This window comes from Passer domesticus, chromosome 13, assembly GCF_036417665.1.
Source record: "Passer domesticus isolate bPasDom1 chromosome 13, bPasDom1.hap1, whole genome shotgun sequence".
In the NCBI taxonomy this organism is placed as follows: Eukaryota; Metazoa; Chordata; class Aves; order Passeriformes; family Passeridae; genus Passer; species Passer domesticus.
Window position 1 is genome coordinate 12,842,085 of NC_087486.1, and position 22,754 is coordinate 12,864,838.

At 37.1% G+C, this 22,754-nt stretch overlaps 1 protein-coding gene and 1 long non-coding RNA gene across 18 annotated transcripts in view; both read left to right on the forward strand.

The window, feature by feature from the left end:
* Positions 1-22,754, forward strand: part of TENM2 (teneurin transmembrane protein 2) — a 1,348,016-nt gene that overhangs the window by 382,785 nt on the left and 942,477 nt on the right. The window lies entirely within an intron of this gene.
* LOC135280397 (uncharacterized) lies at positions 19,219-21,693 on the forward strand. The gene is made up of 2 exons (XR_010347345.1): positions 19,219-19,316; positions 21,642-21,693. It is a non-coding gene; the product is annotated as an uncharacterized LOC135280397 (long non-coding RNA).

Here is a 22,754-nt window from a genome sequence, read left to right on the forward strand (position 1 = left end):
TTCGAAGGACAATTTTCAGGAGCACATAAGGCCTGCTTTTTCTTCCCTAGTGATCTTTATTTGGAATTTATTTCTTTCATAGTTTTGATATTTAATTACAAATATGAATCCCTTTGTGGGTATATACTATAGAGCATAATTTTAGTTATTCCTGTTGATATTATTAAGAAATAGCTCTATTGGAAATGCAGTCAAAGGATTTGAGTTTCCTTTTCTATTTTTCTGCTTTCTTTTGTATGAAAATTATAACCCTGATTTTCTTTTTTCTCAGTTCCTTCTGTGAAAGAAAAGCCAGAAGCAGACTGGGTTTAGGGATTCATCCAATGCTTTCTCAGTTGTGGGCATTCACTTTAAGTGTTAAGACGTAGAGGAACGGATTTAATTTCATACATAGGTGGTGGTTTTAAATTGCCAAATCTGAACCTTGTAGCATATGGTCCTCAACTCCCGTGCAGACCTAATTGATATTTGACATTCATGGCAGGCAGGGTTCCTGCATCCACCCAGCAGTGTGGAACACCAGCTGTTATTGTGGATTTACTGCCTTGGTATGAGTCTGGGGCTTTGAAGGAGGAGAGGAAGAGGAGAAGGGAATGGACATGTGGTTTGCTCTGGGTTTTTTGTTTGATTTTTTTTTTGTCTTTTAACTTGAGTGCTGTATTATTTGCCTTCTTAGGAATAGATAATAGCCAATACCTTTTTAGGTTGATTTGAAGAGTGTTTTTGAAGGCAAAAAAAAGTTCAAATGGAATTCTACAGCATTATTTATGATTAAACAAATACCTATACTGAGATATTTAAAGAAACTAATTTTATACCTAAGTTTAATATATAGCATGCAAATGAAGGCATACAGCTAAGGATAAATGAGTAAGAAAACATAAGTAATAGGCATACAAGTAGATACTGCTTCAAAGAAATTAATAAAAATGAGAATAGCAGCAGCCACAGTCTTTAACAGTTATCTTCTCCCCCACCTTGTTTTCTTTTCTTCTTTGACTGTAATGGGGAGAGGAGGTGAGTTCTGTGGTGTAGCTCCCCTCCCATATACTGTGTTCATGTATTTATCATCACAGCTTTGCCCATTTTCCTTATGGCAGAGGGTAATGAATAAATGAGAAATGGAGGGAGGTGTTATTCTCCTAGTCTTTAAAGTTTGGGTTTCTTTTTCCTCTCACATTCACACAATTTCCCTTTGTTTCTCTGTTCTGTGTCATTTCTAAATATGCAATGCCTTGCCACCTTTGTCTCAGTAATAACTGTGGGCATTGTATTGTTTTATATACTGAGGGCTGAATAATAATAAAAAAGAGCTTTGTTTTTCCAGGTGAATCAACTCTCTATTAATAGTTTGAGATATTTCACAGTTATAACTATCATATTACCTGTATGTACAAGGACTGACCTCTGAACTATTTCTTCCCAACGCCAGTGAAAATGTCTTTTTTCTGTGAAGAAAGTCACTATGCAAAATGAGAGATCAAACAAATTAATTTAAAAGGCATGTGACACATCTGGGAACAGAGACATTTAATCAGTCATTTCTTGAATCAGAAGTGCAGACAGCTGGTTTTGCACTATTTTTTTTTTGCAAAATATCTAAATATACTCAGGTAAAAGCACTCAGAGAGTGCAATTTACCTGGTAAAGCTAGAGAGAGGAAAATGAGGAGATTTATTGAGGAGTTGCAGTAAGCCTGCACACTTAGGCAGGCTCTCTCAGCTCTCAGGTGTGGAGTGTCACTGGAGAAGGGAGAAATCTTGTGAATAACAGAACATTCTTCTGAGTTCTAAAATAGCATTTGGAGCCTTGCTTTACCCTTCATGCCTTTTGTATGGGTTTGTTTGCTGAGTAATGGCAAGAAACCTATCCCTACACTCCTTCCCCTACTGTTTTATACGGTGGAGGGAATAGGAGGTTGGCATAAGACAGCTTGACTAACTGGAAAGAGTTTTCTTCAGGCATCAGGCATGGTTCTTTATGAATTCTAACCATGCAGATCAAATTCCTACTGAATTCCTGAGCTACTCCTTTGACTTCACTAGGATTTAGCCTGAATCCTAGGTGAAAAGGATGTTTCAATGGTGACAGCTGTGCTAAATAGCTTTCTCATTCAAGTGTCACAGGCCATGACCCTTAACAACGCTGAGAATGTGTTTGGGTTCATGTTTACATGATCCCAGGCAGACACACTGTACCCTGAAATGTTTGGCAGCTCAGCAGCTTTTGAGTAGCTTGTTGGAATGCTTGCATTCAAGGAAACATTATGGCCTCCATTAAAATCACTCTTTCCCTAACTATTCATGGTTTTAAAGCAGGTATATGCTGTATGGATTGTGAGGGTTTGCAGGTGGGGTTTTTGGTATTGTGAGAAAACATGTGTTGATGGTGTAACTCTGCAGGACAGCAAGCAACCACAGGACAACGTGTCTAATGGAATTAAATTTGGACTCTTTCTCACTTCTATAGAGTTATCATTAGATGTGTGTGATGAGAAATTGCACTGCAGGTCAGCTCTCATGAAAATTCAGATGGCTGGCAGGTGATTCGCAGATAGCTGTAAGCACAAGTGATTTGGAAACAGCAGGTGAACTTCCCTGACAGCAGTTTGCCAAACAAATTTGTTGAGAATAAATTCCTATTAGAGTTGTTTAGAGATTCTGAGAATGTATCTGGGATTTTCCTGATGTTGTAATAAGATCTCAGTTTTAAAGGAGCATATGAAATTTCTCATACAATCTAAGCAAGGCACTCATTAGTAAATGAAAATGCGAAGAAATATGTAGCCTTCCTCATATGCTGACATTCCCACTTTGGATGGAATCCAAGTGAATATTGTGGCACTGCAACTTATTTTAGCTTTGTTGTCAGGTGAAAAAAATTGGCTGTAAATTAGATTAAGTATTTATTTGCACTGAGACAAAAACCCATAGTTTTGGACAAATACTTGTTAGTGACCAATAAACCTCAACTAAGTCTTCCAAGGTACATTTCTGCCTGTGAGAGATGCAGAGAGACCAACCTATAACTTCTTCATTATTCAAATATACAATCCACGAAGTCTGGTTTGTGATGCTAGTGCAGACCTGTCCTTGAGCCAACTAAGTATAGCTAAATGCTGAAGGGTCAGAGCAGCACCTTCTACATGGCCAGATGTCCTAGTTGAGTTTTGTTGTAAATGGGAAAGGAAGGTCTGCCACTCTGCTGAAAATCACAGGAACATTGCAAAGAACTAGCCCAAAGCAAATCAAAATTACTGGATGAATTGCTGAAGAAATAGGATTATAATAAATGACAAGAGAATCTTATGTTAAATGAAAGTATCAACGGATTATTAATCCTTTTTAATAATGAAAACACCGGCACAAATCAAAGCATTTAACTAAATAATTCAGTTAATGGATTAGTTATTTCTGTCACTGATGTCAAATATGTGAACAGATTACCTGTTTTGCATTTAATAGATTGTGACTTTTTTTGAAGTAAAAAAAAAGAGTGCTTACTGCCTTCAAGATTTGATTATGATGCAAGTGCAGCAGTGTGTACATTTTAATGACTTACACAGCAGAAAAACTGTCAAACCTCACAACAACAAAACATGTCTCCACCATGATGAGAGAATCAGTCTCCAGTTCCAGATGAGATTTTAAGCTTTGGCTGAAGCAACATAAAGTTTGAGTGACAAATCAAAGAAAGCAATGCTTAAAGCAAAGAGGAAATTGTGGGTAACAGGCTATAGAGAAAAGCCACATTCAAATGAAACAAAACACATATGATTGAAGAGGGCAGATAAAGGAAACCTACAACAGAAGAGAGGAGCAGGTCAAACACAATGAGTTATGGGAGACCTTGAGGAAAGAGATCAGAGAGGACATTAAAAAATAGATTGTCAACATCATATGGGGTACTCTCAAATGAGAGAACTACAAGAGGATAAGCAGCTTTTGATGTGGAGGTACCAGCAGATGTTCTTTCAGAAAGACAATGATTACACAGTGTGCAAAGAGAGATGGAAAAGGAACCCCACAGAGTGCTGAAGAGTGTCACCAGTGACTTTTTGCATACAGCACTAGAAATACTCAGTGCAAGCATCATTGATGGCTTCCCATTAGAAATGAAAGGTGTGAGGAATAGCTTCCTCTCTTTTTATTTTTTCTCCTCTCCCTGTTTTTTCTTGCCACTTTATAGGTTATTAAAAGAAACAGAGTTAAGTCAGTTCATACCACAAAGGCTGAAAAAAGCACTTAAAAATGCCTGAAAGTAACACAAAGGACTGACAAAACCCAGCTCTCAACACACAGAAGAACTTGTTAGAGATTGTAATATGGGTCACTTTGACAGAGATGCAGCTGTATTGCATTAGCAAAATAAGTTTTCCAGGAAGGGCAGTTGGCAGCTTCACAGTTTCACTGAGGACATTTTCAAAGCAAATAAAAGGAATGCAGCTTTGTGTTGCATCCATAGAAGTATAGAATAGTTTGGGTAGGAAGGGACCTTTTAAAAGTCACCTCATCCAACCTCCCTGCCATGAGCAGAGAAATCTTCAGCTGGCTCACGTTGCTGAGTGCACCATCCAGTCTGACTATTTTCAGAGATGGGGCATCCGCAGCCTCTCAGGCTAAAACCTGGGCCAGTGTTTTACCACCCTTCTTCCTAACATTTAATCTAGATCATCCCTCTATTATCCAAAAACATTACCCCTTTTCCAGTTGTATCAGGCTGTGCTAAAGTGTCTGTCCCTGACTCAGTACAGAAAGCTGTAGTAAGGTCTCCCTGGAGCCTTCTCTTCTCCAGGCTCAACAACCCAATTTTTTCTCCATGGGAGAGGTGCTCCATCCCTCTGATCATCTTCATATTTCCAAAGGTCCGTGTTCTTGTCACCATGGGGACCCCAGAGCTGGATGCAACACTCCAAGTGGGGTCTTGATTGCAGGTGTAATGTATATTATAAAGGGCTTTTTGTCAATGTCTCTTAGTAGAGAACAGTAAATAACTGCTCCTTCTCCAGCATTTACGATTCAGTTTAGCCAGATAAGTGCTTTGTGTTCTACAACATGATTATGGGGTGCAGTTGCAAGGGGAGAAAAAAAAAATAGAACAGAATCAATGACTAAACTTGAAAAAATCAAGTATTTCAAAGGTAGCTACCACCTGGCACCTGGGTGTCAGAGTACCAATTAGCATATAGTGGCTTTAATTACTTTTTCAAACCTTTATGCGAGTAGTGAGCTATGACAAAAAAAACCTGTTGGTGAAAAAGTTAGTGTGTCTTAATTATTGAATTGGCTTTTATATGACTAATATGAGTAACATAGGAGTATATATAATGAGTATACGAGTGTCTATATAATTTATATATATATATATGGAAGTAATATGGGAAAGGGAGAGGCTTTCTTTGAATTTACAATTAATATTAATTGGAATTGAGACGTTCTACACTATAGACTCTGCAAGAGAACCACTTTAATGCAAGGAACTTAATGGGAGAGTGGTTGAGAAATGGCTTTTAGTCAAGAAAAGAGTTCTTCAGCATCTCATGGGGAAGATTGTCTTCTACTTGCCTAGTAGGTGACAGCTGGCTGATGTCTATAGACTGTGATTTAATTCTGTCTTCACTTGCTCTAAGGAGGCTGACCCAGAGCAGCGTTTCCAGAGGTGCTGTGGCACTGTTCCACCAGTGCAGGGAGCTGAGCCATGCCATGGCCCGTGCTGGGCAGGGCAGCTCTGTTTTGTGTCATTACTGACCATTACATTGCTCTCAGCACCCAGTGCCCTCCAGTTGTGCATCTGCTAGCCTGGCTGACTGTGCCACATTGGGTTCATGCTTTTTCTTCCTTCTTTGCATGAATCTTTTCTCTAACCAATATCTTCTATTTCTCTAGAAGAGGAATGGATTAGTCCATTATCAAGGTGAAAGAAAAAAAGCAAAATTAAGTTGCAAAAGGTTATGTAGGAAGTCTGATAGAGTGCTGGGAACAGAACTTGGGAGTTACATGACACATATTTAATCCAGTAGATGACACTGCCTTGTGGAAATTGCTTAAAATCTTTTTACTTAGCTAGACCAGCTGTAAAATCCAGCTAATAAAGCTTAACCACCCTTGTAAAACACATTTAGGCCTACATAGGAAAAAGCACAGTGTGACTACAAAGCCAAGACAAACTGGTTTTTTTCCTTCAGTTCATGAGCAAATAGGAACAAAGATCGGAGCAACTTGGTGTGACTCAAAGAGTTGTTACTGACTATGAAGCTGGAAGATGTCAGTCTGCATCTTGAGTCTGATGCTTTCAAATGTTTTGTCCTGGCAGGAGAGTTGTCCTGACTTAATATGCAGATATTTTAAATGATGAAGTTGTCTATTTTTTAGTAATGGGTGTCCAGAATAGCAGCTCTACAACTATGAATCAGTTGGGCTAGCATTATCTACTCCTTCTGGAATTTAACACCACTATTATATATTGCTGAAGGTGTCCCTTTTAGAAGACAAGAGAAATTGAAATAAAGGCTTTTAAGACTGTAAAGCTTTTCTTCCTCAGAAAGCCTTGTTGAAGAGCTTTGTTGTTCACTTGTTGAAGTGAATGTTGCTGCCAGAAAGGACATTGCTTCACCTGTCACACCATGCACATTTCAGCATTAAAACAAGGTAACAAATAGGTAATATCTCCAGAAATGTACACTAGGCACACAATTATTCCTATTAAACAATTATTACATATTCTTACACAGGAAAATTACCTCAAAGAATGCTCTTTACTTTGGGTTGGGTGTAATGTAATATATTGTGGTAAATTATGTGTTATATAGACTGAAAATAAAAGGAAAAAAAACTTAATCCAGATACAACAAATTTAGATAATCACCAGGTAAACTCTTATCTCAAACTCAACAGTGCATTTCTCCTGTGTTAATGAAAATATTTCATTTCCTCTCCTCATGTCTGTTTATACTCTTCCAATTACTCCGTTGCAATGAGCACACCTTATCCACAGGCTTCAGAAGATCACCTTTAGCTCCCAGCATGTTGCTTAAAGAAAGCAGTGAATGGTAGTGTGTTAATAAGAGAAAAAAATGTCTTATGACATGTATTTCTCTTTTAAAAATGTGTGAGGAAATTATATACAGTACCACTGAAAATAGAGGATACAGGGTTGTCAAGCTTTGAAGAATTGTTAAGATGTGACAATTAGCACATATAATAACACAAAACAGAAACTTTCTGGGATTTCTTATTTTCAATTTGTGAATGTTAGTTATAGATTTTTGCCTCCTTATTTTTACTCTATTTGGCTTTATGGAAAAAAAAAGCTTGTAAGGAAAATGCAGGAATTAAAAGCCTAAGAGAATAATGCTTTTTGCTTATTTAGCAATAGAGAAAACAGTTCATAATATGCATATCTGCTTATGCACATACTCATATCCTGATATAATTGAAAATTTTGATCTACCTCTAAATTAAATATCAGCAAAGCACTAATCATACCAGTGAATTCAGCACATTTTCTTTTACCAGATTGGAACACCATAACATTTTATAACTGGCTAAAATTATGTAGTATGTGACATTGAGAATATTTTCTAAAGGAGTGTCACTTTTCATTTGAGACAATGATGTAGACCTGGACTCTACACCTGAGGTCAAGTGGAGTGAATTTCTTATTCTTTAAGTAAAGTTTTACAGGCTTAGAACTGATTCACTTTCTGCCACCTCCCCAGTTATTAACAATCTGATACTCATGTGACTGCTTACAGCATAAACTGTGACTTAAAGTCACAGTGTTCTGTGACTTAAAGCTGCTGTACCTTTAATCACCCTGTCATTTGAAAGTTACCCAGTGACTGCAGATGGTACTGTAAAGGAACTGAATGCTGAACATAATTGTGTACACAATTTCTGCTTCTTAATGTTTCCTTAATCCTTCCTCTCCAATTATGAGATATATTCCTATTTGAATTTTCCTTTCCAGTTTTAGAGATCTAATGTCATGTATGGTAGGTGTTTCATCAATTAAAAATTTATCACTATGATCTTTCAACTTAAAAAAATGCAAAACTAGATATAGAATGGCAAACAGTATTGGCAATTATTATTCTAATTGTTACTGAAGTTATGCTACCATTTACCACTTTCTTCTTTTTTAAGAGTAAAACCACATGAAAGTGATTGTTCTGCTTTGTGGAACACTGATAGGAGAAAAAGATTGTACTTGGCAGATATTTTGTGCTATCCATTACTTTATGTCACAATTTTAAGTCACTGAATAAGGTGATTGTAGCTACTACTGCCCTCTTTAAAGATAAACCCTTTCACAATAATTTTGCTGTAATACAGTATTGTCAGGAAATGCAATATGCTTTAACTTCATGAGAAAACCTCTCTAATTGGAATCGCTGGACCTTGACTGACTTGTCACAGCTATATTCAGGGTGAAGGTGAAATCTTTAAGAAGCCTGATTGGGGAAATTAGACCATGGCTTCTCTGAAAGGGGATGCATTCATATGAAAGATCTTTCTGCTTCAATATTTTTCTCTCTTTTTTTTTTTTCTTCTACTGTGTGAGGAGAACAATGGGCGGGGAGCAGAGGGGAAAGAGGCAAAGGATGGCATTTGAACAGTCTGACATGTTATAACTTAGCATTTAAAATACAGAAAAAATAAATAAACAGCTATTCTTGTGCTGGAAGAGTTAATAAATATCTCAGACTTGGGAACAGGTGGGGGAATTGCAGCTAAAGCCATTGAGCTTAATGAGAATTAGTCATGCATTCTGATTGTTCAGATATTGGATGAGAGACCTGCAAGGCAAGTGCTTTTCCTAAGCTCCTAAAGTCAGGCTAATAAATAGAAACAAATCATCTTCTAGCGATTAGCAGACATGTATATAAAGAATTCATACCAGAAAAACATGACAGATCCATTGCAGTGTAGCTAAACCACTGCTGAGACATCCACCTATTTTGTAGTACTTCTATTGTTATTACTTAGGAATTCTGGCATCTGGTCTCTAATGTTTTCCTAAAATATGAATGAATCAGAGGAAAATCAGCCCAACAGAAGTCTGTGTTTTATGCTGTGGTGGTGGAGGATAGGCAGGAAGAAGAGCAAGGCTCAGGCTTAGCTTTGCCTGCCTCAGTTTCCTCACACAGTGAATGTCATTAAAGATGCAATGCATAGACTGTTGATTTAATAGCACAAACAGATTATGGAACTTGTGATATGCAGGAGGTCTCTGAAGATAGTGGAAAACTTGAAATTAGTAGGTCAATTACTTTACATGTGGGTATTGCCAAAAAAAATTAGTTGACCTGAAATGATGTGCAGATTATGCTCCTGCGATTATTGGCCAGAATAACTTTCATCTAAAGCCTTCAAAGCATTGATCAGCCAAATTTTATGTTGGGCTCAGGCTTTTAATTTACATAGTTAATTCCTGGCAGATTTCTCTCAGTAACTTGTGCATATGCAACTCTCAGAATTTTAATATGTTCTATCATTATAATGTAAAACAACCATTTCTTACCTTTTAAGGATGTCTTTTGTTGATTTCTAGGAGCCTTAACTGACAGCTTACTGCAAAGCTAAATAAAATACTTGCCATGATATAATATTGTTTGCATTACATCTGGTCTCAGAACACCAGCTCTCAATGACTAACTGCCACCTCATTTAAAAAGACGTTTTGTACATAGATGTTGCTGGCTTGGTTGTCATTCTTTCTTGCATGTAATAAAGAGCTCTAGAGAGTGAGCTTTAAAAAAGTCTGCCTCAAAAAGGTTTATTTAGGCTACCAAATTATTATTAGTGTTGAGTTCAAGAGTAGTGGTACATGGGAAAAAAATTATTAAAACTCAAACCAAGATGTAAGCCTCGTTACTTGCTGAGAGTGTAACTAAAATCTTTACTGATGTGCTAAGTAACTCTGGTGTTCTCAAGCAGAGGGTTTTTTTATGACAGAGCTGAAGGAAATGGAAAAACATAAAATCAAAAATAAATTACTAGATATTAAATAGTTTTTTATTGCCAGATCAGCAACACACACAGCTAATGGGAAATATTTTCTGCAGACAGATGGGATAGTCAGATCCCAGGAGCATAAATATGAAGTATCTGTTAAGATTCTTTTTTATACATTTGCATATAAATATAAACATCATTAGTAGGGGCTAATTGCCCTGTAGGAACTACAACATGAGCATTAGAATCTTCAGGATTGCTGTTTTTTGTTGGTTTTTGAGGGGGGTTAAGTATCTCCATTACCCATCATGTTCTGTACTGCATGGCTGCAACGGATAATTACGACCATTAAGAATCTCAATCACAAAATCAAAACCATTTGGACTGGCTTCCAGGGCCGCCCAGCACAGTAAGTAACCATTGTTTTGCTCATGAATATTCATAAGGGTACTTTGATTTGACTTCCACAGTAGGGGGCTTGTAAAAAGCTCATCCACAGATTAGCCCCTACTGAAGATTCAACATCTAAGGTAACAAGATATCATACATGATGAAAGGCTTTGTAAAAAGCAATGCATAAATTCCACGTTTAGGTTTTGTAGCTCCTCAGAAGAAAAACAGTAAAAGGGATTTCAAATATTTAGGTTTTTCAGTTGTTGTAGTGACAGGAAAGGTCAAGGATCTGCGCTGTGAAAGCCTTGGTAAATGTGGCACGTTCTGGGCAAAGAGCAGTTGAGTCATCAGTGATGGATGCTGTGGACGTGTATATAAGATTTGGGAGTCTGTAGGGTGCATGACAAAGACAGTGGTATTAGCACAGTGGTGTCAGTCAAAAAACCTACAGGTGTTTCAGATATTGCTGTTATTTCACACTTGAGAACTTGAATGGTGTTTGATTCAGTCTTAAGTTCAGACAAGCCCTTGTTGACATTTAAAAAACTCAACCAACCAAATGAAAACCCCATATTCATGACATTCAGCTAATGTTTGTTGCTGTGGAACAGAAATGTTAAAGTATGTATTAGGAATAATACCAAAAAAATCCTTCTGGAAATCTTCCCGATTTAAAAACCATGCAAACCCACTATTATCTAAAAATTAAGAGCTCGTTGTTGAAGTACCACATCTGCATAACATAACACTTAGCAAGCTTTTACCATCCCATAACCTCTACACTGTGGGACTGGGGAGACACTGGTTATTGCCTGGAGCAAACTGTCAGGCAATCACGACTGCTTTTGCTGGGTTTTTTTTTTCCTTCATCTGTCCATTTTCCAACTCCTCTCTCTTTCTCTGCTTCTATGACTATTTTTCTGTTCACTACTCCTAGCCTTTTTTTCCCTGGCAAATGCTGAACACTTTCTGAATATTGCTTTAGAAAAGATCATTGGGGTTGAAGAACTGGGGGCTTTGGCCAGCAGTGTTATCTTCATGCAGATCTTCCTCATCACATACAACCTGGCCAGTGCCACAGGGTGAATTCTTCCCCCTTCCTGTGCTTCTTGACACAGTGGTCTCTAACCTTATGAAACTCTGTGGTTCAAATAAGTGCCAAGTCAGAGAAAGAACTTCCAGCAGTCAAAGAGCAAAGATGAGAGCTTTGGACTGACTGCATAAGGGGGCAGATGAACAAAATGCCTGTAAACCTCATGTCAGGAGCCCAGCCCAGCAAGGCTGCATTGCTGTGGGAGCTAAATAAAAATTGGAAGATGTGATGAGCTGTCCATGTTAAAGGATATCATTCTCACAGTAATATTAAAAGTCCCCCTTGAAAATTTCTACTGGAAATCAGCAGTTGCAACTATGGATAGTATTAAAATGTGTAACAGCTTCTCTGACTGGCATAGGAGATAACACTTAAAATGGAGCAAAACATGTTTATGTAAGTGTTGATAAGGTGTATGTCTGCAGCAGCAAGGGGCTGAATTGCTGATTGGGAAGAGTACTTCTGGTCTTTAAGCACTGTGAGACTAATTCCTGTGAAAGTATAAAGCTTCTGTCTTCGCTGGAATAGTACAAGGGGGGAAGTCCTTCAGTCCCATCCACTGCAGTAATTGGCATAAGACACTCCTGCTCTCCCGACAGTGTGAAGTTCAAAGAAACTTCAGCATTAATTGGATGTGCTTCATCCATTCATGAGCTTGAGTATGTGCCAGATGAACTACACCATGTACAGCTCTATGTACAGGGGTGACAACCCCTGTTCTTGTGGAGGAGCACCAAATAATGTGAATCTGAATAAACTGGAAAATCTGTTTTAAAGTTGTGGTATGCCATGATTAAAACCAAACTGTAGTAATATTAAAGAAAACGTATTTTATTTTTTTTTATTCAGAACTTTTAATCACTCTGTGTCCAAAATTATTCTTTTTGTAAGGATATAGCTAATGTGTCCTTCATATAGCAAACTCAGGAGACTTTCATTTTGCTAGCATGTTTTACACACAGTTCTTCTGTTTGAAACAGGAGTATCTGCTTGCAGCTGTTGCTAACCATTCCTTTCAGTGAATGTACTAAAATACAGCCTTAAAGGCAATTCAGCCCATCCTTGACCATCATCCCTACAATTTCCTCCACTGTTGCAATAATAAGGAAATAATATTCAAGCACATGGCAACTGTGTGTGGAAAAATATGGGAAAGAGAGCAGGAAAGAAATAAGACTATAATAAGGTTGGATCACTATCAACAACCATAGGCTTAAAAAGTATATTTTTAATATGTTAATTGTATCTTACAAAAACATTTCAAAGCAACCTGCTGCTTCAGCATCCTCTAATGGCAGAACATCACAGAACAGGAAACAATCGCAGCCTGGTGTTTATTTGGTCTCGATCTGCAAAGTTCCCTTGTGCTGCTGTGACTTTTGTCCCAGCCAGCTCTGGGGGGTTTTAGCTAAAACCAGGGCAGAACAGTGAAGAAGCAAAATGTGAATGTCAGATCAGGCTATTTGTGTGCAAGTGAGGGACTAAAATATGTTTAACTGCACACACAGGTTAGAAATTCTCCACTAGTCACTCAGAAATGTACCAAACACTTGATGCAGGTTTTCTGAAGATTTTATAACATAAAAGTCATATGTAATAGAACAACTAGTTAAGTTCTTTTCACTTGGTATTCTGTAATCTGATTTCAGAGATTTGGTAATGTCAAAACAAGTTAGACTTCTATATCAAAACAAGCAATACAGTATATATTGCTATTGATATATAAACACTATTCTCTATTTAAAAATACTGATTTAATAAAATGTAATAAAATGGACTTTTTTCCCCTGCTGCATCAGCACTATATTCCTGAAAAGATTTCTTCCAATAATGCAGATTTCATGCAAAAATACTGCATTGAAAAATTTTGGCTTATTTTCAGCATTATTTCATTCTCAGTGCCATCTAGTATCATCAGTTTGTCATGTGCAAGTGCAGGGACACAGCAGACAGCATTGTGTACCTCTTCAAGTCACAGCAAATTGATCAAATTTTTGCCCTACCAGAGCTCTAAGTGGATTAGGGAAAGTGGATTAGGTGGTCAGAAATTACTTTTTTTTAAGTGTTCACACATTGCATTGCAGATGTGCAGATGTCAAAGCAGCTATTTAGTCTGGAAGTAGTTTGTTTGATAAAAGGAAATGTGAATGAGAGTTCATAGAAGAGAGTTCCAGTGTATGGTTGGGAGGGAACCGGATATTCCAGCCTTTTCCTGCTGCCCCATTTCTCCAGCCTCAGCATGGTCTTCCAGGGGTGCTATAACTCAGAAGTAAAATCACTGTATCAAGGCTGCTCACTAAAATCTGGACTGGGAGCTTTACCTTTGTAAAGGCTTGGCTGAAGTATTTCTTCACAGTTCTTATTTATTGCAAAGGTTTTGGAATTGAGGATTTAATTTAGTTAATTTCTTTAAGAGGGATGCTTGTTGGTAATTGTCACTTGTATCCCATCATTAAAAAATACATAATGTTTTGGAGGTAAACATTTTTTTTTCTTCTGTCTTTGTTGCTTGGCAATCACATTTAAAATGTATGGTGAAAGGATTGTGGAATCAGTGAGATTTAAATGCTTGTACTATCCTATTAATTCTATATTTGGGATTTACAGGAGATTGCATGATATCTCCTGGATGATTCAGGTCCTGTTAAGTGTTCAACAAAATGATTTTTGTTTAGCTACTCACCGTTACCCTTTGACCACCTTAAAATTACTGTAAAAATTCAAATGCTCCCAATTTTCAAGATATGCTCTGAGTGAAAATTCTGTATCTTGGCAACCAGGAAGGGACAATTATTCTTTGGAAAAAGTCATCCTATCTGCCAAGATGAATTTATTATCATAATTGTTGCAAGGATATGTGAGTTTATTCTGTATCTCTTCTTTGACTCTCTTTACTGTAGGAGATATCCCAATTCATTGATATTGAAATTGGTGAAGTGGGTTTAATTCAATTCAAAGAAATTCATGTCTGGTGGTATAGAACAGCTCTTTATACCATTTAAGATTCCTCATGCTTAGAGAAAAACAATGATGAATTTAAGCAATCTCGAATCACGATTGCTCTCTATCAAATATGAACAGCTTGGCATTTGTAAATTTTTCTGAATGTTGCAGACATGCAACTACCCCCAGTAAAAAGGCAAGAGATTTAATGCAAAGAACCTTCTACTTACAATGGAGAGCTGCTATTGCATAAGAAAACAGTTAAATAACAGAGTCTTTCATTTTTATTTTCTAAGTCTTCAGTCTGAAAATTTAAATTACACAAGGAAATATTAGTTCTTTGTATCATCGTTCATTTAAATGCAGGACATGGACTTGAAGCAGAAAAGATACAGGGATATGTGAAAGTGAATCTGAACTTCTGAATTACATTAGAGGGGTTTAAATTCTTCTTTGAAGGATGAAGACAGAAGCAGATTTAGGTCTGTAAGATTAGCCACAGGAAATCATCAGCTAAATTAATAAGTAATTTGAGAATGAATGAATGGAATAGTAGAATTTTAAGAAGAGGCATTTACTGGTTAGCCTAGGTTTACACTGGAAATAAAAACTTCTTTTCAGATCTCGCCATAATGTGACCTTTTCATGGTTCTGATGTAAATCCAAGATTAATACAGGGGTAACATGGCCCAGAACAAAAGCACAGACTGAATGCACCCTGCTCTGGACCCTCCCACAACCAGCTCGGTGTATTCCCTGCTGCTTTGGGTTAGGATATCACTTGCCATGGGAAGAGCAATTCCAATAAGGGAAGCAGGACAGAAGAACTCAGTTACTGTGTTTTATTGTTCCTACCCACTTAGGGTACTTTTTCACCTGGTTTAAGCTATCAAAGATCTGGTGAATACAGAAGAGTTTTGTCTGACAGAAAACCTTCTGGGTTTTCTCAGCTGAGCATTTTGCAGCTCTGAGACCATTTGAACCACTACAGAAGTGGGAGGAGAAGCTCCCTGGCAGAGCAGGAGCCCTCAGGGGAGGATGGGATGCTGGAAGGAGGGGTCACAGAGGGTCCCAGGCAGGGCAGGGGCTCCTGGCAGCGCCCCTCCCCAGCTCTTGTCCTGCAGGTACCCCCAGCCTCAGCTGCACAGGGTGGAAACTGAGCTCTGCAAACAGTCTCAGCCAAGCAAATTGCAAAACATATTTCGTATGCAAATGAATTTCAATCAATTTCCAAATTGAATTCAATCAAATTACTTCTTTCAGTATTCCATACCTGTCACTTGCCATCTCTCTGTCTCTCCTACATTTTGTGCTCTGAGCAGGTGACTGTAAACAGGAACTGGATTTAAATACATCAGCGAGGCTGGCAGTCAAGATGGCTTCTTAAAAATTCCTACTCAAACCTTTAAATTAAAACATATTTTTGGTGATTTTCATGAGTGTTTTATTTCCAGTAAGATACTTGTATTTGGAAAAAAAAAAACACCAGCAAAAACAACACACCCAAATACAAACCCACTAATTTTATGTGAAAAGAAATAGAATTTAAAAAATTACCAAAGCTAATTAGGATTTTGCATTTGAGTAAATATTTCCTGGTACTTGTTTAGAGTATTTGACTGAGTTTTAGTGTTACTGGGTATTAAAATATTAAGTTTAAAATACCCAACCAAACTAAAAAATAAATAAATTGCTGTGTTTTTAACTTCATTCTTTAAATATACATTTGGATTTAACCAGGAACTAAATAGCTGTGTATGCAATAGTGAAATTACATAATAGAATTTTTTTTTTTTAATTGAGAAGAGCTTTCTCGTCAAGTATGATGATTAGCATGTATTGAAAGAGTGGTTTATCTATTTGTTTTAGGTTTAAGAGTGAATCCAGATAAGAGATTTTACACTCCTTTTGTTATGAAAACTCCTTGTAAAAATTAAAATTATGGCCTGAGTGGGGTGTTCAGCTCCTCAAAATCAGACATAAAGAAAAGGGTTGCTTTTGTTTTCTGTTCAACTCCCTTGAAAGATCAGCACCTGCTTAGATGTTGGAGCCTTATATATGTCATCATGTCATCAGGATTGATAAAAAAACAATTAGGCGTGTCCTTTTAACGAGTTTTTCCTCTGGTGCCTGAGCATTGATCTGAATCTCCTGGAATATGGCCAGTTTTACCACCAAGGTGTGTGTGTCCCCAGAGCTGTTATGAGGGAGTTGAATATAATGAGCAACACTTACAACACTTTCAGTAATGACATTTACAAATATTTCCTCAGTTGCTTGAAAGGAAAAGGAAATCTTGATCAAAAACACCAAAACCCTCCAAACTGGGGTTTTTGCTCTTTGCCATTCCAACCAGAATTTTCTCAGACATCAACTTTTCTTTCATAAGTGGAACACAACCACATAGAAGTACACACATATAAACACACATGCCTCTTTTTTGTCTTGCTAAAGTCAGTTGTGGCTGGTGCTACTGGTTATTTTGTGGTAGCAGGAAATAATAAGACCTGATATTACAACCTTTATAAGGTATCTACTCCCATTTCTGGGCTTATATTAAAGTTTAGCTCTTCGTGTATGTGTGACTGAAACAAAAGTTCAAACCAGTGACTCACTGTCATGGAATAGGTTACTGGATTATTAATATTTTAACATTTTCCTTTGGCAAATATGAAAGCAATTGTAGCTAAGTGTAGGACTTAGTAGGAATAAACTGCTTCTGGGTACAAGTAAGGTAATTGTTGTCTGATTCAGTAGCATTATTTTGAGAGTAATATATCAAAGGAGAGAATAATATTTCTTATCTTTTAATAAGACCTTTCTATATGAGTCACATTTGATAAAAGTCTCTTTGAGAATAAGATCAAGTTCATCTTAAATAATCGTGATTTGCATATTCCTATTATGACAGCTGCATTATTCTGAAAAGTGTGCTGTGCTATTTCTATGGCTTCTGAAAACGAAAAAGGTGAATTTCAGACTGTAAAAAAAAATCAGAACAAATGTTCTCAGCATGTAATTAGGCCATGCATATCATGAACATTGTTCTTGTGACTGTTTTTATAATTTTTACATAGTTATTTCGGAAAGGTTAAAAATTATGCATGCAGTCTTTATTATATTACACATAATTTGGAAAAAAGCATTTCTCTGCACTAAAAATAATAAAGAAATAGATTCATTGTGTTGAGAAATTTATTTCTTGAGCCTCAAATAATTTAATTCCTTTTTATTCTATGCAAAAAGTAATTTTCTCCTAGGGGAAAATTATTGCTTAACTACTGTTATGTATTCACTGGCAGTCTTAGCCACTCAGCCAAAGATAGTTCTAAAAAGGAAGTAGAGAAAGCTGATTGAAGTGAAATCCTTAAACTAAATATGAAAAATAGAAGACTTAAGGTTTTATATGCTTCTTTCACAAAGAATCTGTAATGTTCCTGACATTAGAAAATCATTTAAAACAGAATTGCAGTGACTTTATAACTGTCCTGTCATGGTTGCTTTAATGTATGACCATTTAGATATTTGTTTCACTGAGGACCTTTATGCATTCCCAGGATGGGCACACTTTTTTTTTTTTTTTTCAAATTGTTTCTTGGCAGGAATGAAGAAATTAATTTTACATGCTTTTACCCGTTATTTACTTTGCTTTTGTTCTTGTTGGATTAGGTTGACAACTGGAGCATGGAGAGGGGGACTGCTGAGCTGGTTTTGAGTAGAAACAATTTTCACAGCTTGTGGCCATGCCAGGGTACCAGCAGTACCAGTCATGACAGCCCTGTAATATTCACCCACTCCAGCTGCTCAATCCTGGTCGTGGAGATGGCATTTAAGTAGTCTAGTAAGGATTATATTGGTCAGCCATTGGACTTTTCCAGCTATTTACTGCCAGCTTTGTTGTATTTCCATCAGGCTGTACAGTAAAATTGTGTTGTATATACTTGCGAAGGACCTCTGGATTATTGCTCAAATACTTGAGCTGAGTCCTGGCACAAGTTATTGGTTTCTCCCTCACTCCCTGCACCAGAACATGGAGATGAGGTTCCTTTCCATTTCCTTTCCATCTGTGCAGGGCACCTGAGGGTGTGGGCTCCCAGAGAAACCATTCCCAAGGACCAGGATTTAACATGGGGATTCCAGTATGCTTATGTGCAACACTGATGGGATTTATGTGAGCAGGATGTGTATCTGAGCAGCATCTTCAATACAGAAACTCAGTTCAGGCAAAGAAAAATGAGATGTTTGTGTATTAATGCATGGAGTGTCTGCAGGCCAGGAAAGAAGCATGCTGTGCAGATCTGTGGTATAAAACTTAGTTGTTTGTGTGTAAACCAGTGGAATCCTAATGCTGGAACAGAGGCAACGAGGAATGGTTCTCATAGAAGCTGGAAATAAAAGGCAAGATGGATTTAATGATTTGCCACCCATAATCACTGCTATATTGTGCATGAAAGAGGAGAGAGTCTATTTTATTATTAATATACTCTGTTGAAAGGTCAAAAAAGTTGATGGAAGCAAAGAGTCCAACTGTTTTGAAACCTGGTATGTATAGGTACTCTTACTGTAGGTATTGATCATAGTTGAGATGGAAATAAGCTGCACTTAATAAGCCTTTTTTATCTCTATAACAAAGAAAAATATATTTTTTAAATTATTATTAGTATTTTTGTTCCCAAAGTGAACTCTTATTCTCCAATCCTGTTCAGTGCTGAAGAGGCTGCTTGGATAAACAGGCTTCATCCTGTCATGAAATCATAATATGCATTATGACATTATATTTTGTTGTCATGGAAGCAGTTGCAGTGATATTCCTGATTCTGATGTGAATCTTAACAAGTCTTTTACCAGCCATCAAGTTTCCATCTGAGGACCAGGTTCTTGCCTGTGTAATGTATTTCTCTTCAGAGAGACTGTCAGTCATTCATTACCAGGTCACATATCTGATGGAAACCAGCAATCCCACTAACCTTCACAGCTTTACACGCTTTCTGTTCTCATTACCATGTTGAGGTGATGAGAAAAGGCAGCAAAAGAAGTTTCTGCCATTAGCACAGGTGTTTTGTGGCCAGACATATTTCAGGGAATAATCTTCCATGTTGAACTACAGAGAAAGTGAATCCTTGGGTTTGTGAGATTCAGAATAGAGTGGTTTGTTCTCATTGTTATTTATAAAATAGAGGTGTTGCACACACAACAAAAATTGGATTTGCTTCTGTTACAGGCACTACTGAATCTTTGTTCTTCTCTCTCTAGTAGTTCTGTTGCAGGGCTGTGGCTGCTTCTTTGCTATACAGCAGGTGAAAAGACAGTACACTCAACTCCCAGTGTTCAGTGCACATTTGTCATTTTCTCCTGGTTTGGTTTGCAAGAAGAAATCTACCAGTAAAGACAAATCTTGAATATCTCTGCTTTTCCAAATGCTTCTCCTCATCCTGCCTCTGCATTTCATATGGCTGTACAAGTGCAACTGGGAAAGCAAGGTTGGCTGTCCTTTTCTCAAGGCTGTTAAGGCACTCTGTTCAGAAGGACAGCGTGGATGCACTCCTGTTCACTCAGTTCATTAATGTTACTGGGATGTGAGTGAATGCCAAGCTTTGGCTATGTCTTATTGACTGCCCCAGCTAACCTCATTCTGTCAATCTGCTCCCAGCACCAACACAGAGCTGTTCTTGGCAGATGGCACAGAGCACGACTGTGAGAATGTGCTATCCCCCTGCTGACCTTGTGCACTAGTAGGAGTTCTGCTTAAATAATTCATGACAAACTAACAGGGATTTCTCTTCCAATTTATTTTATTGTTTAGTCAAAAAGCTATTGACGTATCAAGGTGTTCAAGTCTTTAATGTGCATTCAGAGAAGCCATTAGAATATTGGGACCACACACAGCTTCTGTGGAGCATTAACAGTTAGTTTAGATGGCTAGATAAATTCAGTTTTCAAAATCATGAAGTTTAATGGAGTCTGAATCCCCTTGGAATCCTGGAAGTCTGTATCTACCTTCAGACAAGACCAGGAAGGTTGGTAGAGTTTAGGCCCTGTAAATGTAAGTTTTTTTCATTACAGAGCTGTGTCATTCATTCATCATTGTGATCTTGGCCGAGATATGGTTGCAGTTTTTGCTGCATGAGAAGATGAAAGCTAAAAACATTTATTTATATTTTTGGAGGTTTGACTGTCAAAATATTCTGGCAATACAAGATGAATTATTATTGTTTTGCTGGGTTTTTTAGTTTGAGGAAATGTAAACATTTTGCATATTGAAGGAAATACATAGATGGGAAAGTCAAAGATGTTTTGATATCACTTTCAGATAAGAGAAAATCCAGGTGTTATAAAAAAACCAACAGCATAGCACTTAAGCATATGTTGAAGTCATTTTAAAGGTAGTAAGTATTTATTCTACAGGTGTCCTGTTTATTTAAATCTTAATTTCACAAATGAATAGATGTATAACTTTGTGTGCAAGCTGAACCCTAGACCAGGTGTAAACGACAAAAAAGGCAAATAAGTATGGTGAGAAGTTTATAGTGGCTGTGCTGGCAAAGGAATCACTGAGCACAATAACAGAACTGAGTTTTACCCACGAGACTTTATTTCATCCACCGGCAATGATTTCACTTCATGATTATGTGTGTGCCTTATGAAGAAGAATAATTCCAGCCAGGGCTGTGTGGGCAGCATGGCATGCTGCTACTGCTGTACTACCAAGAACTTTCACTGCAGTATCTCCACCAGTGTAGTCCCTCTGAAGGCTTCAAAAATTGGGTTCACTGATGCTTAGGTCTCCTGGTGATCTGTAAAGAAAGAATTTTATCTATCTGTGCAATGATCTTTTCAAAACCCCATGCACTGCTCGTTCTTGACACTCGTATTATGAGGGCTGAAGTACAATCTCTTTACTATTGATGAATTTTCTCCCTCTATGACCAGGCATTGAAGCTCTAGCTTTTCTATTAAGCTGCAGGCAGCTGAAAATTTGAGATATAATATAGAATGCAATTTTTGGAACCAAAAAAAGTGTTTAGCTTTATTATGTGATAACCCTTAAATATAATGGGTGCAGATAATTGTAAGAGAGTGCAACAATCATCTAAGAAATAACTTACTGAAACAAAAGTTAGCTTTATTTCTGAAAGAATGGATGTTGGCATTGTCACCCCTCTTGGCTCCAAAGGTGTTCATCACACTTTCCCTCACATGTTTAGGTTATTAATTAGATTGATTATTTTTCTAACACATATTTTTCTTCTCTTTAGGATCTGAAGAATGGCTGTTATGAATAAATGTGTCTGTTTTTTTCCAGTGAAATCATTTTGTCTAATGAAAGATATTATTTATTTCTGCAATTTTTTCTGCACTCAAATCATCATAGCTACAACAACACAGCAGCTCCAATTACTTCAGTGCAAGGATGTAGTCAAAACACTTTATTGAAAATCTGTCTTAAGGCAAGAAATGTAAAATTCTTTACAATTTTCTGGTTTGGATCAACCCAGAAATAGTTATGTTCATATTACACATTAAATTACTAAGTTTTATAGTTAAAGATGCAGAAAGCAATGCTATCAAAGGCACTGAATTATAACTATATCTTTTTCTTGTATTAATGGTCAACCTACCACAGCATTTTAAGTGTTTCATGCTTTCTGCCATTTGAAATTCAGACTAAAATCTTAGTAATATATTGTGCCTCTTTTTTAAATCCATACAGAACTGAGATAGATTCTCTGTTACAAATGTCAAAATAACCAAAAATAGCAGTTTAGCATCCATTTATTAAGCTCATGTGACAGTTTCAATACAATTAATTATTTTGCACAAGCTTGCTATTACAGCAGGATTCAGATTGTAGCTATATTCCCACAAAGTCATATAAAAACTCACTTGTTGCTCTCACTTTTATCTCATAATGTTAAGAGGAGGAATTGTTTGAATGTACTGTCTCGAAGACAGAACAACCACAGAAGTGGCCCCCAAGTGAAAGCTTCAAATGATCAACATTTCCTAATACAAATGACAGCTCACTAAAATGCAATCCTGTTATTTCCAAGGGCAGATTCTTTTTTTTTTTTTCCCTCGCTATTTTCAGCTTCTACAGGATGAAATAATAATTCATGCCCTCCACAGACTAAACAGACTTATTAAGATGTACTAAGGGAATACAGGCCTCCAACCTGGAACCTAAAAAAATTTTGTGGTTTAATAAGTATTTAACAGAACTGCAACATCTGAACACTTTGAATCCATGTCATTCTTTTAGAGTTCAGTGTGGTAGTGATGTAATAGGAGAAGTTCAGGGGGTATAATTCAGGCACTGTATCTACTTAGAAGTAGAAAAGCAGATAAACTGCACCCTTGAGAGGCAATGA